The following is a 12,951-nucleotide window of genomic DNA, read 5'->3' as shown; positions in this document are numbered from 1 at the left end:
GCCCAAAAAGCTTGTGCTTCATAAGGGGCTGTTTGTCTTTCAATTAATTGTACCTTAAGCTTATATATGTACTACAGACAAACATAATAAAGTGTTTAAAGTGTTTAATAAAGTGTTTATGTGCAGGGTGCCCCAGTCCCTCTGTGTGTTTCTCTGTCTGGGTTTCATGGTGTGGGTTTGCCAGCCTGCTGGTGTAGTGTATGGAGATGGAAGGGATGTGTCCTGGGTTCCTCTGTTCCTGGATGTTTGTAGCAGTGTGTGTTGCTCTGTTTGTACCTCGTGGTGTGGGATTGTCAGCCTTCTGGTGTTGTGTTTGGAGATGGATGTGATGTGTGCACGGTGCTCCAGTCTCTACGTTTGTGTACCAGTGTGTGTTGCTCTGTCTGGGCTTCATGGTGTGGGATTATCAGCCTGCTAGGGTAGTGTTTGGAGATGGACGTTATGTGTGCAAAGTGCTTCAGTCCCTGGATGTGTGTAGAAGTGTGTGTCTGGGCCTCATGGTGTGGGATTGTCAGCCTGCTGGTGTAGTGTTTGGAGATGGATGTGATGTGTGCAAGGTGCCCCAGTCCCTGTGTGTGTGTAGCTGTGTGTGTTACTCTGTCTGGGCCTGATGGTGTTGGATTGTCAGCCTGCTAGTGTAATGTTTGGAGAATAATGTGATGTGTGCAGGGTGCTTCAGTCCCTGGATGTGTCTAGCAGTGTGTGGTGCACTGTCTGGGCCTCATGGTGTGGGATTACCAGTCTGATGGTGTAGTGTTTGGAGATGAATAGATAATTCAAGACTGTTTATCATATGCATTATTTTATTTTTTTATTTTTTTACTATTATCATTTTTTTTTTTTTTTGAAAGGGGTGCTGATATAGTGTATGGATGTGATATGTGCAAGGTGCCCCAGTCCCTGCGTGTGTGTAGCAGTGTGTGTTGCTCTGTCTGGGCCTCATGGTGTGTGATTGTCAGCCTGCTGGTGTAGTGTTTGAAGATGCATGTGATGTGTGCAAGGTGCCCCAGTGCCTGCGTGTGTGTAGCAGTGTGTGTTGCTCTGTCTGGGCCTCATGGTGTGGGATTATCAGCCTTCTGGTGTAGTGTATGGAGATGGATGTGATGTGTCCAAGGTGCCTCAATCCCTTCATGTGTGTAGCAGTGTGTGGTGCTCTGTCTGGGCCTCGTGGTGCGGGATTACCAGCCTGCTGGTGTAGTGTAGTAGTGTTTGGAGATGGATAGATAATTCAAGTCTGTTTATCATATGCATTATTTATTATTATTTATTTATTTACTATCATAATTTTTTTTATTTTTAAAGTGGAGTACATTTCCACTCACACCTTTTCAATCCTTTGGTTTTGGGAGTCAGTTGTTAGTGCTGCTACTTGCAAAAAAAAGGGGAGATATGGTCTTGCTTCTTTACTGTGGAAAACTGTCCTGGTGAGTGTTACGTGCTGATTGATCTTGTGGGTCACAGGTCTCGCCTTCTGTCACCAAACAAACAATAAAGAATTGATATTATTTCGTGAATATATTTATTTCCTTTAACCTAAATATATAATAATACGGTTTTTTCTGTGTCTCCTGATGTTATGGCACTTTTGGTTAATTCTTGACTCTCAGTTTGTTCTTGGCATTATCGCAATACTTGATAACAATCACTATTATGCAAGTATCGCCAAATTTACCGAAGAATCAGGAGATCTACTGAGATTCTTATGGATCTCAGGAGATTCCTAGTTATTGCCATATGCTACACAATTTAATAGGCTCAAAATCTACAGAAACTGTGGTTCCAGCAGTTGGATATTTATTAAAGTTGTGTGAGAGAGAAAGACCAAATGAAATATAATAGAGAACAAATTATGAGTGAAAAAGAAAGAATATAGACGAATAAATAAATAAATACATAATATAATACGGAACAAATTATTAAGAAAAAAATTTTTAATGGAGGGCCCAGTAACATTTTACACACCTTGGTAAAGAACGTACATTAACCTCTGGGAGACAAGTTGTATAGATATTTTAATGAGTCTACCTTATTTTTAAGACAAATAAACGTTCGATAGTAAAGAGAGCCTTGAAGTCACACAAGCTTTTCATTAACTTCACAGATGGTCATAGAATAAGTGAAAAATGGTACAGTGTAAACACCGCCAGCACAATTTCAATTTTGGCGCTTAAATTAGAGATGTAGATATTTTGACAATTACAATTATAATGGCTTATAATTTAGTTTTGTATGTTCATGCTTCATTATATTTCATTTATTTTATTTTGTATTAAAATAGTATAATATAAGAGACACTGGTGCATATTATTAGAAGCGGAAAATGTGGATTTTTGGGTACGTAGTGCTCCCTAGCAGAGGAGGGTCAGTAGACGTGAGATAGAGAGCTGTGGTGTATGAAGGGCGCTGTGTGCAGCTTCCTTATTTAACCTGGATTTTCTCTCAACAAGACAGTGAAGCGTGCCATGGGTGCCTGTGTGTGCTGGTGCAGGCGTAGTGCCTCCCGGGAGGTGCCTGGATCTGCTCATGAGAGCCAGGAAGGCTCATAATACTGGTAAGTGACCCACCCACCACTTGTCCACCTGGCAGACTTTACTCATTTTCTTTTGTTCAGAAAAGTGTTGCTCTTTATGAGAACTCCATGTCATGCACAACAACGAAATAGGAGGGTAAAATTACGTTAGTGTCCGTTTTTTTTTTTTTTTGCAAAATTTTCGTCAAACGTTATTTTTTTAAATATTTTTATTTATTTTCTTGAAGGCTCATATTTCACATATTTTCTCCCCGTTAGGAATACAATTGCATATATGACTCAATATTCCACGGTCCTGCTAACGTTCCTAACCTGCAGGACAGAATACCCATGAATTAACCACAACAGAAAATTAAAAAACTGCCAAAATTCATTTTATCAGCTGAAGTGAAGGCTGGTTTTCCCTATATATTCGCCATTATTTGCTACATCTCTCACTTATTATAAGCCTATCCTGTCAGTAAGTGGAGCCACATGGCTCTGCTTTCATATCCGCTGGTCTGATATAACCGCTATAATCTGGTTTTGGTGTGATGAAGGATTAATTAAGTGAGGCTGACTGACAGCTGCCTTCTCTACCGGGACCGCTGCCATGATGGATATGCCTGTTGGATCTTATTGATATTCAGATTATTTTATATTTTTGCTTACTATATTATTTCGGCTTCTAAGTAACTTTTTATGGTTTCTAAAAATATTTCGTTATTTTTTAAGTGTTTTTCTCAATTGTATATGATGAAATATGTTGATTTTCCAGGCATTTTATACATATATAAGGGTCGTTTCTTGGTGCATTTTTTCATACCCTGTCAAGTACTTTTCTTTATTTAAGCTTATTATTGAGTTTTTATTGCTTAAAAAAATCGGGCATCAATTTTAAAGTGTTTTAAATTGCTGTTCAAGTAAATATGCGGCCTTTAAAATTATCTGTAGCCCCGTTAAAAGTGTGTTTTCAACGTTTTATTAATATTGATTTTGTTTATTTGAGCTTATAGCTCACTTTAAATTGTTTGTAAAAATAATTCAGATTTTTTTTTAAGTGGTTTGGCTTCGCTTTAAGTTAGGTTTGTGGGTTTATTATTATTTTTAAGAATTTCAAAGTTCCAACGTTTTTTAATATCATTCGTTTGAAATTTCTCTATTATTGCTGAGGCTTGAAATGTTTTGATATTCTATGTATTAGTTAAAGTATATGGCAAATTAGAATATGTAAAGCAATCCAGCCTGGGTGCAATATTTAAAAATGCGATTTTTAAAATGAAATTACGTACGTATATAACGGAACGTGTGACGTCATCGGCTGGAAGGGCGCCATCAGACCGACACCCTCGTCCTTCCAATCTTTCCTCATCAATATTTAGTGTAATTTATAATGTTTTTCAGGTGCAACGAGCACACTACTTAGCTGAGTTGTGCATAGGTATGTGGTAGTTGCTGAATAAGTGTGTGTAATGAGTGTATGCATGTATGGGGAGTGTTGTGTGTGGGAGCAGGGGTGTGTTGGGTGGTGAGCAAGCCTGCTACATTTCACTACCTGGTTTGTTACTGCTCATGCCTGCCTGCCTGTCTGCCTGCCTGTCTTCATGTCTCTCTGTCTACTTGTTGTTTCTGTGTGTGTGTGTGTGTGTGTTATCTCTCTCTCTCTCTCTCTCTCTCTCTCTCTCTCTCTCTCTCTCTCTCTCTCTCTCTCTCTCTCTCTCTCTCTCTCTCTCTTTCAGTTGTTGCACATTATTTTAAGGGTATTTTTTACGGTTTTTGTGAGAGATTAACAATATTCCTACCTTAATAATGCGAGAAACACGCTTTTAAAAGGTTCTAATCGAAGTGACACAGGTTTTCGAGATTGTTTTTACGATTCTAGGGATACAATAACAACATTTCTATATTAATAACAGGAGAAACTCCCTTGAAACCCCCGCTACTCATCTTTATAGCTTTGAGAAACGGTCAAGAGAGAGAGAGAGAGAGAGAGAGAGAGAGAGAGAGAGAGAGAGAGAGAGAGAGAGAGAGAGAGAGAGAGAGAGAGAGGGGCATTTTAGTTGAGGCTATCCTGCTATCCTGTTTGTGTTTCCTGCGGTGACACGGTGCAGCATTGAGTGAAGTTTTCATTCATAATCACGTAGCTGGTGTGGAGTGAGAAAAGGGGAGTGAGGAAGTGAGTATAATTATTTTATTTGAATTATTATTTGGTAACATGTCAACGTGTGTGTGTGCGCGTGCGCGCGCGTGTGTAAGTGGGTCTGTTGAGGAGCAGGTGGCAGCAGGTGGCGCTGGGGAGGGAGGGCAGGTGGTTGGCTGGCTGGTTGGCTGGCCGCAGTGTTTTAGTCAGCACTGGTCAGTCTTGTCCCACACACTCTATTAACCAGTGTTTCCGTATTTCCGGCAGCTTCTCCTTGCACCGAGCATCGCCAAGCGGCACCAGAGAGGCACGAGTACGTAAAGTGAGTCCAGCGGTGCCAGCCTCGGACTTACTGGCTTTACTACAACACTTTCCTCCCTCCAGTAGTGACTTGTACTCGTGCATTTAGGTTTTATTATTCGTTATTTAGGTATTTTTAAAGTTGTTGATTTATTTTTAAGATTTTGTTTATATCTGATTCTGGAAACATCAGGAAATTTAGGAAAGTATTGAAGGTTCGTCAGTATGTAAACAAACCGTCAGCTGAGGTAGAGATGGGGCTTCAGTGTTTTCAGCCATTATTTGCTTCGTCCCTCATTTATTGTAAGCCAAACATGTCACAAGATGAAGCCACATGTCTAGCCTTCATATCCGCCATTGCCTGGTTTTGGTGTTATGAAGGAATAATTGAGGTAACATGGCGGCCGGCTCTCCCACTGAGGTCGCCGCCGAGGGCCGCCATGATGGATTGCTACCTGTGCCAGCTTGTGGGTTCCAATATTATTATTATTATTTTTTTTTTTCTGAATGATTTTATTTGGCTTGTATAGTAAGTTTTTATGGATTCTAAAAATATTTCAATGTTTTAAAGTCTTTCTCTCGTTTCAGTTAAGTAAATGTGCTGAATTTGCCGTTGTTTTTTGCTTAAATAAAGGGCGGTTTTTATGGTGATATTTACCCAACCCGATTTTCAGCTTATTTATTTGAGGCTTTATTGAAGATTTTATTGGTTCAAAATATTGTTTATGATATTTAAAGTGTTTTGTGTTCCTGTTAATTTAATCATGTAGAGTTTCAATGGGCTTATGGTCCTGTTAGAAGTGGTGAGTTTGTCATTTTATTTATTTATTTATTTTTTTTATATCTATTTCAGCTTGTAACTAACGTTGCAATGCTTGGAAAAATAGTTCAGAATTTTTAAAGTGTTTTTTTACCGGCGTAAAGTGAAAGGGGTGGACGTTTCTGTGTGTTTTAATGGCGTCAAAGGTTCCAACACTCTCCATATTTCATATAATATTTCTTTACAACTACTCAGGCTGGAGATGCTTTGTTATTGTGAATATTAAATAAAATAATTGTCAAGTCAGAATATATAATGCATTCGAGCTTAGCCTTATTTTTTCTAGGGGTCAATTTCAAAATTAAATACGTTAAGTACGTAAGCCCGTGATCCCAGGGCACTCGCCTGTGACGTCATCAAGGATCCGGGACTTGCTCGGCTCCAGTGTGTCTCTGTCATTATTTACCGTAGTTTTCAGTGTTTTTCAGGGTGTTTCCACCTATTTCCAAGCTCAGGCATATAGATAGTAGTAATAGAAGGAAGAAAGTAAGAGAAATGTAGGAGGATGAGGAAGAAGTTAGGAAAAATGAAAAAGGAGGAGGAGGAGGAGGAGGAGGAGGAGGTATAACAGGTAAATACCAAGAAATCAATATTTAGCTTAGTTTCCCTTTCTGCGCTGCCTTTCTCTGTAATATTTTGTGTGTTTTGTGTGCTTTAAGTGTATTTTCGGTGTATTTAGGAGTGTTGTGGGATGTTTTGAGTGTTTTGGGGGTGTTTAGGTGTGTTTGGGATGTATATTTGCTATTATCTGTGTGTTTTGGGTAAATTTAGGGTGTTTTAAAATTGTGGTTTAGGATGTTTTTAGCTGTATATAATGTTTTTTTAGTATTGTGTGTTTTTAGTATATTGTGGAGTGTTTTGGTATGTTTTCGGTGAGTTTTGAGGGTATCTTGAGATGATGTGAGTTTGTTTTGTGTTTATTTTGGGTTATTCTGGATGTGTGTGGGGTCTTTTGGGTGTATTTGAGTGTGTACGGGGTGTACTGGGTGCGTTTTTATGTGTTTTGGGCATATTTTTTGGTGTTGTGGGATATTTTTGCATATTTAAAGTGTGTTTTTGGTGTGTTTGGATGAGTTTTGAAATGTTTTGGGTGTGCTTTGGATGTTTCAAGTGTGTTTGGGCGAGTTTTGTGGGTATTCTAGGATGTTGTGGGAAGTTTTGGGTATGTTTTGGATGTTTTAAGCGTGTTTTGGTTGTATTGGGTGAGTTTTTGGGGTATGTCATTGTGTTTTGAGTGTTTTGGATGTGTTTAGCGTGATTTGGGTGTGTTTGAGTGAATTTTTTGGGGTATTTTGAGGTGATGTGGGATGTTTCGAATGTGTTTTGGATGTTTAATGTGTTTTGGTTGTGTTTAGGTGGGCTTTGTCGATATATTTGGAAGTTGTGGGTTGTTTTGAATGTTTTGGATGTTTTAAGCGTGTTTTATGTGTGATTGGATGAGTTTTGTCATATATAGGGGTGTTTTGAGTTTTTTTTTGGTGGGGGTTTGGGTGTTTTGAATGTCTTGTGTATTTGGGTGAATTTTCTTGTATTTTAAGGATGTGTTTAAGTGTGTTTCGAGATGTTATGAGTGCGGTCTGGGTGAGCTTTGTGGGTGTCTTGGGATGTTTTGAGTCTGTTGGAAATATGTTTTGGCCACACACGCCCCCCAATAGCCCAAATAACCTAAATTGAACACTACAACCTCACCAGATCTTACCGTAACATATTCAGGACAACCTTTAAAGTCTATTATACCCACAATTCCAGACACTGCGCAGGTACCCGTGTAAAAATCTCCCTGCCTCCCCTCTCACACACTACACCAACCCCTAATTCTCTCTCTCTCTCTCTCTCTCTCTCTCTCCTACTACTATGACGAAGTAAACCTAACCTAACCAAACCTAGCCTTATCTACTACTACTACTACTACTACTACTACTACTACTACTACTACTACTACTACTACTACTACTACTACTACCCTTCTTCTTTTCTGAGAGAGAGAGAGAGAGAGAGAGAGAGAGAGAGAGAGAGAGAGAGAGAGAGAGAGAGAGAGAGAGAGAGAGAGAGCTATCCTTCACTGTTTCCTGCGGTGACACGGTGCAGCTTTGAGTGTTTTCGTTCATAATCACGTAGCTGGTGTGGAGTGTGAAAAGGGGAAGTGAGAAAGTAAGGATATTTATATTATATGAATTATTATTTGATAACATGTCAACGTGTGTGTGTGTGTGTGTGTGTGTGTGTGTGTGTGTGTGTTTGTGTGTGCGTGTGTGAGTGGGTGAGTTGAGCAGAGACAGGTGGCGCTGGGGAGGAAGGGCGGGCGGCTGGCTGGCTGCAGAATGACTAACAACTTCACCTTCTCCACCATTCCTTCTCTGCTCGTGGACAAGAGCACGGTATCATCCATCAAGACCAAAGTATGAAGCCAGGCAAGAAAACCATCAGCCAAACACCTCTATTTGATTAGTTTGATAAATTTATTCATAAAAATTATAAAGTAGGCATGAGGTGGGCGAGCCCTGCTTCACTCCGAGTGTGGCCGTAATGATGGCACCGCCAATTCAGTAATACTGTATGTACATTGCCAACAACGCTGCCAGCATCACCATGCCGCAACCTAGGCGCTTTAAAATGACAAACAATTTATTCCAAAGTACCAGATCATAAGCCTTGCTAAAATTTATAAAAGTTACGAAAAGCCTAAATTTCTTTCGGCGTGCCATATCCATGAGGAGACGTAACGAAACGATGTGTTCCTGCAGTCACGCTGACCCTGTTCCCCAGCCTGCTCACGAAATGGAATGAACCGCTGACCCAGTCTGTGGCACAGAACCATATCATATAATTTAGTGATGCTGTTTATTGCGCTTATGCCTCTGTAGTTGTTTGGGTCGGACCTGTTACCTTTTTTAAAAACAGTAAACATCTTGGGTTTCGCCCAGGCCGCAGGGTACACACCGGACCTGAACACCGTATTGAACAAAGTCGTTATTGTTATTAGCCAGTTCACTGGTAACATGGGGAGGATACCGGGGGTGAACCCATCTGGTCCACAGGCTTTATTAACCTTCATCTTTTTAATCTGGCACTGAACCTCAGCGGGAGAGATGAGGTCATCCAGGACGGGGATAGTCACGTCTGTGATGACGCGCGTAGGGGGCGGGACAGAGTCAGGGTTCAGCACACGCTCCAAGTATAATTTAAACTCGTCATCGCTCGGGCGATTTTCATTGGCGAGTATACCTTGAGGTCACCTTTCCAACTGATGGTTTTCCACACCATCAGCGTCATGGAAAATATCTCTGCTTGCTTATCAATCTTTTCTTGAAGCTCTGTGAATTTCTTTGAGACGAAGCTTTTTGGAGAGGCAATCGCCGCCTTCAACTTCGCTACCTCGTACATCACGGCACTTGGCATCCAGTGCTTCCAGCGTCTGTACCTCCTCGTCCTAAGCAGCCAATATGGTGTCAATTAGCTCTTATTTGTTAATTCTTGCCAGTTGATTTCGCTGCATCTTCCTCAGCTCCGACAAACTTCTTGCCATGATGGTGGTAAAGACTGGGGAATCGGTAGCTTATGACTCTTGTGAGGTGACTGGTGGGAGGGTGGTGCAGTAATTACTCAACAAGTGATATCAGCAACCACTTACAGGTGACATCACTCAGAATCGAGTGCGCATGCGCAGACAGCAGGAAGAGAGTTAAGGAAGGGTTGTAGCCTGGGCATTATTTTCCAAGGACTACAGCGACCAAATCATAACACCCCATATACCAACCTCTGGCTACTTCGTCTTGACAATCTCACGTAACCCTTAGCGTAGTGCAGGACCTGGTAAAGCACTCCTGCCCTCTGTAGGAGCTTGAAGAGGCGGAGCTCCTCTGTTCTGTGTGTTTACAAACAGGCACACACACACACACACACACTGCATCACCATCTGTGCAATGAAAGACAGGGCAACACACACACACACACACACACACACACACACACACAGGCAGGGCAGAGGAAAGGAGAGGCTGACTGGGGTGACACGGGCAGGGAGGAGCAGGAGGGACGGAAGAAGAGGCGGATAAGGTCATCATCTATGTTGTAGTAACGGGGCAGTGACACAAACACACACACACACACACACACACACACACACACACATACAGCCGAGATTAATCGAGAAAAAGATAAATAACCTCCAAAATAACCGAAATAAAAAGTGAGGAGGAGTAGCAGCCATCTTTGTTTTCAGCTGAGGCCGCCTCAGGCCCCATGATTCCAATTTTTTTTTTTCTATTCAGTTACCTTATATATTTCGGCTTTTAAGTAGATTTTTATGGTTTCTAAAAATATTTAGTGTTGTTTTGAGTGTCTTCCGTATGTGTGTTAAGGGAAATATGTCAATTATGAGGATCTTTCAGTGGAAATAAGTGCTGTTTTTTCCGGTTATTATTATTTTTTTTTTCAATATCGCCATACAAAAAAAAAAAAAAAAATCAGCCGCTAGACAAGATTTTATAGGTTCAAAAAATCGTTCATACTTTTAAAGTGTGTTTTGATCCTGTTGAGTTAAATATGTGGACTTTTAGAGTGATTTTTAGCTCTGTTAAAATCTCGAAAAGTTGATGTTTTGTATTTTTTTATTTCTTTATTTCAGGTGCTAGCTAACTTCTGTTTGTTTGTAGAAATAGTTTTGATTTTTTAAAGTGTTTTGCATTCCTGATAAATCAGATTTGTGGAATTTAGAATGTTTTTATCGTATTTGTGTTTTAAGTTTTTAAATGAGTTCTTTTAAAATATATATTATTACTGAGGTTTGAAATATTTTTTTTTTTATATGCCCGGTATTAATTAAAGTGTATTTCCTTTCGAATATGTAAGGCATTCCAGCCTAGCTCATTTTTTTGCGGGGGGTCAGTTAAAAATTAATCACGTAGCGTAAATATGGCGTGACGTTATCAGGTAGTGACGTCATCCGGGGACCAAGACCCGGGAGCCTGATCCCCCATCTTTTCCAGTGTTCCTCTGTCTGCGTTTAGTGTGTGTGTGTGTGTGTGTGTGTGTGTGTGTGTGTGCCTTGTTACTACAAGATAGATAACCTTATCCGCCTTTTCTCCCGCTCCCTCCTGCTTCTCCCTGCCCATGTCACTCTAATCAGCCACGCTTTTTCGTCTGCTCTGCCTGAGTGTGTGTGTGTGTGTGTGTGTGTGTGTGTTTAACGTAATCTGACCAAAGTACCATATTACCTAAGGACACTTACACAACCTACCTAACCTTATCACATACATAATATGCTATACTCACAAGGCCTGCCACACTCCAGACGCTGCATAGACGGAGTAATAACCCGTATGGACACAAACTGTTCCGTTGTATTGTCTTGCAAACGTAATATTGAAGTAAAACGATCCCAGTAATTGTATTGACACTCCAGCTGGTCACCCTGACATCCAGCAACAAACCGTAGTCTCCAGCATGTGTTCCCCCCACTCGCCGTGACATGCCTCGATAGCACTGGCCATACACACACATACACACACGTCATAGGCACGTCATGGCCAGTGAGCATGTGCACCAGTAGCCTTGCCTGCAGTAAACACACACACACACACACACACACACACACACACACACACACACACACGTAAGTAGATAGTTGAGTGGGTAGCTGGATGGGTATGTAGGTGGTTTAGTGTGTGGATGCATGGGTGGATGGGTGTGTGAGTAGGTGGATGGATGAGTGGAGCGTGTTGAGGTGTGGATGGTGGGTTTCGTGGAGGTGAGTGGGTGGCTGGATAAATGGGGAAGTGGTTGGGAGGATGGGTGTGAATGAGTGAGTAGGTTGTGTCAGTGGACAGTGGATGGATGAGTGGATGAGTTAGTGGGTGGTTGTGGCAGTGGATGGGTAGGTCAGTGTATAGTAGATGATAGGGTGGATGGGGTGGTGAGGGTGGGTGGGATGATGGATGGATGAGTGTGGGTGGATGGGTAGATGGGTAGAGGATTGAGCGGGTGATTATGTAGGTAATGTGTTGTGGGTGGATGGGTGCTTGGTGTTGGATGGGTGGATGGGTGGGTTAGTGGAGGTGATGAGTGGGTGAGTGTAAGTCGGTGGATGGATGGAGGCAAATAAAATAATTGTAGTTTGTATGATTTCGATTTGTAGCAAGAAATTGAATACATGATAAATAAATAATTAAAGAAAGAAAGAAAGAAACATAATTGAATAACTACTTTTAATTATATCAAAGCAATAATGATAATAATAATAATAATAATAATAATAATAATAATAATTACTTCTACTACTACTACTACTACTACTACTACTACTACTACTACTACTACTACTACTACTACTACTACTACTACTACTACTACTGACAAAAACAGTAACAATATTGAAATACTAGTAACGTTTAATCAAACAACAACAATAACAATAATAGTAATTTTAAATACCTAAAAATAGTTATATATAATTTAAACTTAGAATATTTCTCTCTCTCTCTCTCTCTCTCTCTCTCTCTCTCTCTCTCTCTCTCTCTCTCTCTCTCTCTCTCATAGCTTTATTCTCATGTTGAGTTTAATGTAGCTCTGCCTGCCTGCCTGTGTGTGTGTGTGTGTGTGTGTGTGTGTGTGTGTGTGTGTGTGTGTGTGTGCGCGCACTTAATTCCTCGTATCTCATAGCCTTGTCTTGCATCCTTGCCCCGATTTTATCACACCGAGGAATTAATGAGGGAGGGTGGTGGTGGTGGTGGTGGTGGTGGTGGTGGTGCGTTAGGAGTGTGTTTGTTCATATGAAAGCAACGAGAAAATTAAAAGTTGTTATGGGCTTTCATGGCGATAACATAATTATGAAGGAGAGAAAAAAATATTGTGGCATGATAAAAAAAAATTGTGCAGATAAACGACTTCATTATAAGATTTTTAATTAAAGAATAACATAAAAAATTTAGAAGTAAAGAATAACTCGCACTTTCATTTATTTATTCATTCAATTATTTTGTTATTTAGCCAAACTGCAGATGTCTAATAGTATGCAGCCATGAAATAACACAGTGATCTTTTACAAGATTGGTCATCAGGTCCTGTTCCTTCTCCTTCGCTGTGACCTTTCCTTCCCACGTACGCGTTACCAAGAAGATAAACAAGCAGCGAGAGGATAACGAAGGCCGGGAGGGTTGTGGCAATGTGGCACCCGCGCCCCGC

The 12,951-nt window shown here is 40.6% G+C and overlaps 1 long non-coding RNA gene across 1 annotated transcript; it reads left to right on the top strand.

Annotated features, from left to right (window-relative positions):
- Positions 1 to 2,372: 2,372 nt before the first annotated feature.
- On the top strand, positions 2,373 to 12,947 carry LOC135107997 (uncharacterized). The gene is made up of 3 exons (XR_010272090.1): positions 2,373 to 2,551; positions 4,917 to 4,971; positions 12,816 to 12,947. It is a non-coding gene; the product is annotated as an uncharacterized LOC135107997 (long non-coding RNA).
- Positions 12,948 to 12,951: the final 4 nt, after the last annotated feature.

Source organism: Scylla paramamosain, chromosome 16 (assembly GCF_035594125.1).
Source record: "Scylla paramamosain isolate STU-SP2022 chromosome 16, ASM3559412v1, whole genome shotgun sequence".
NCBI classification, from domain to species: Eukaryota; Metazoa; Arthropoda; class Malacostraca; order Decapoda; family Portunidae; genus Scylla; species Scylla paramamosain.
The sequence above is the reverse complement of the archived record's forward strand: the minus strand, read 5'-3'. Positions and strand labels throughout refer to the sequence as shown.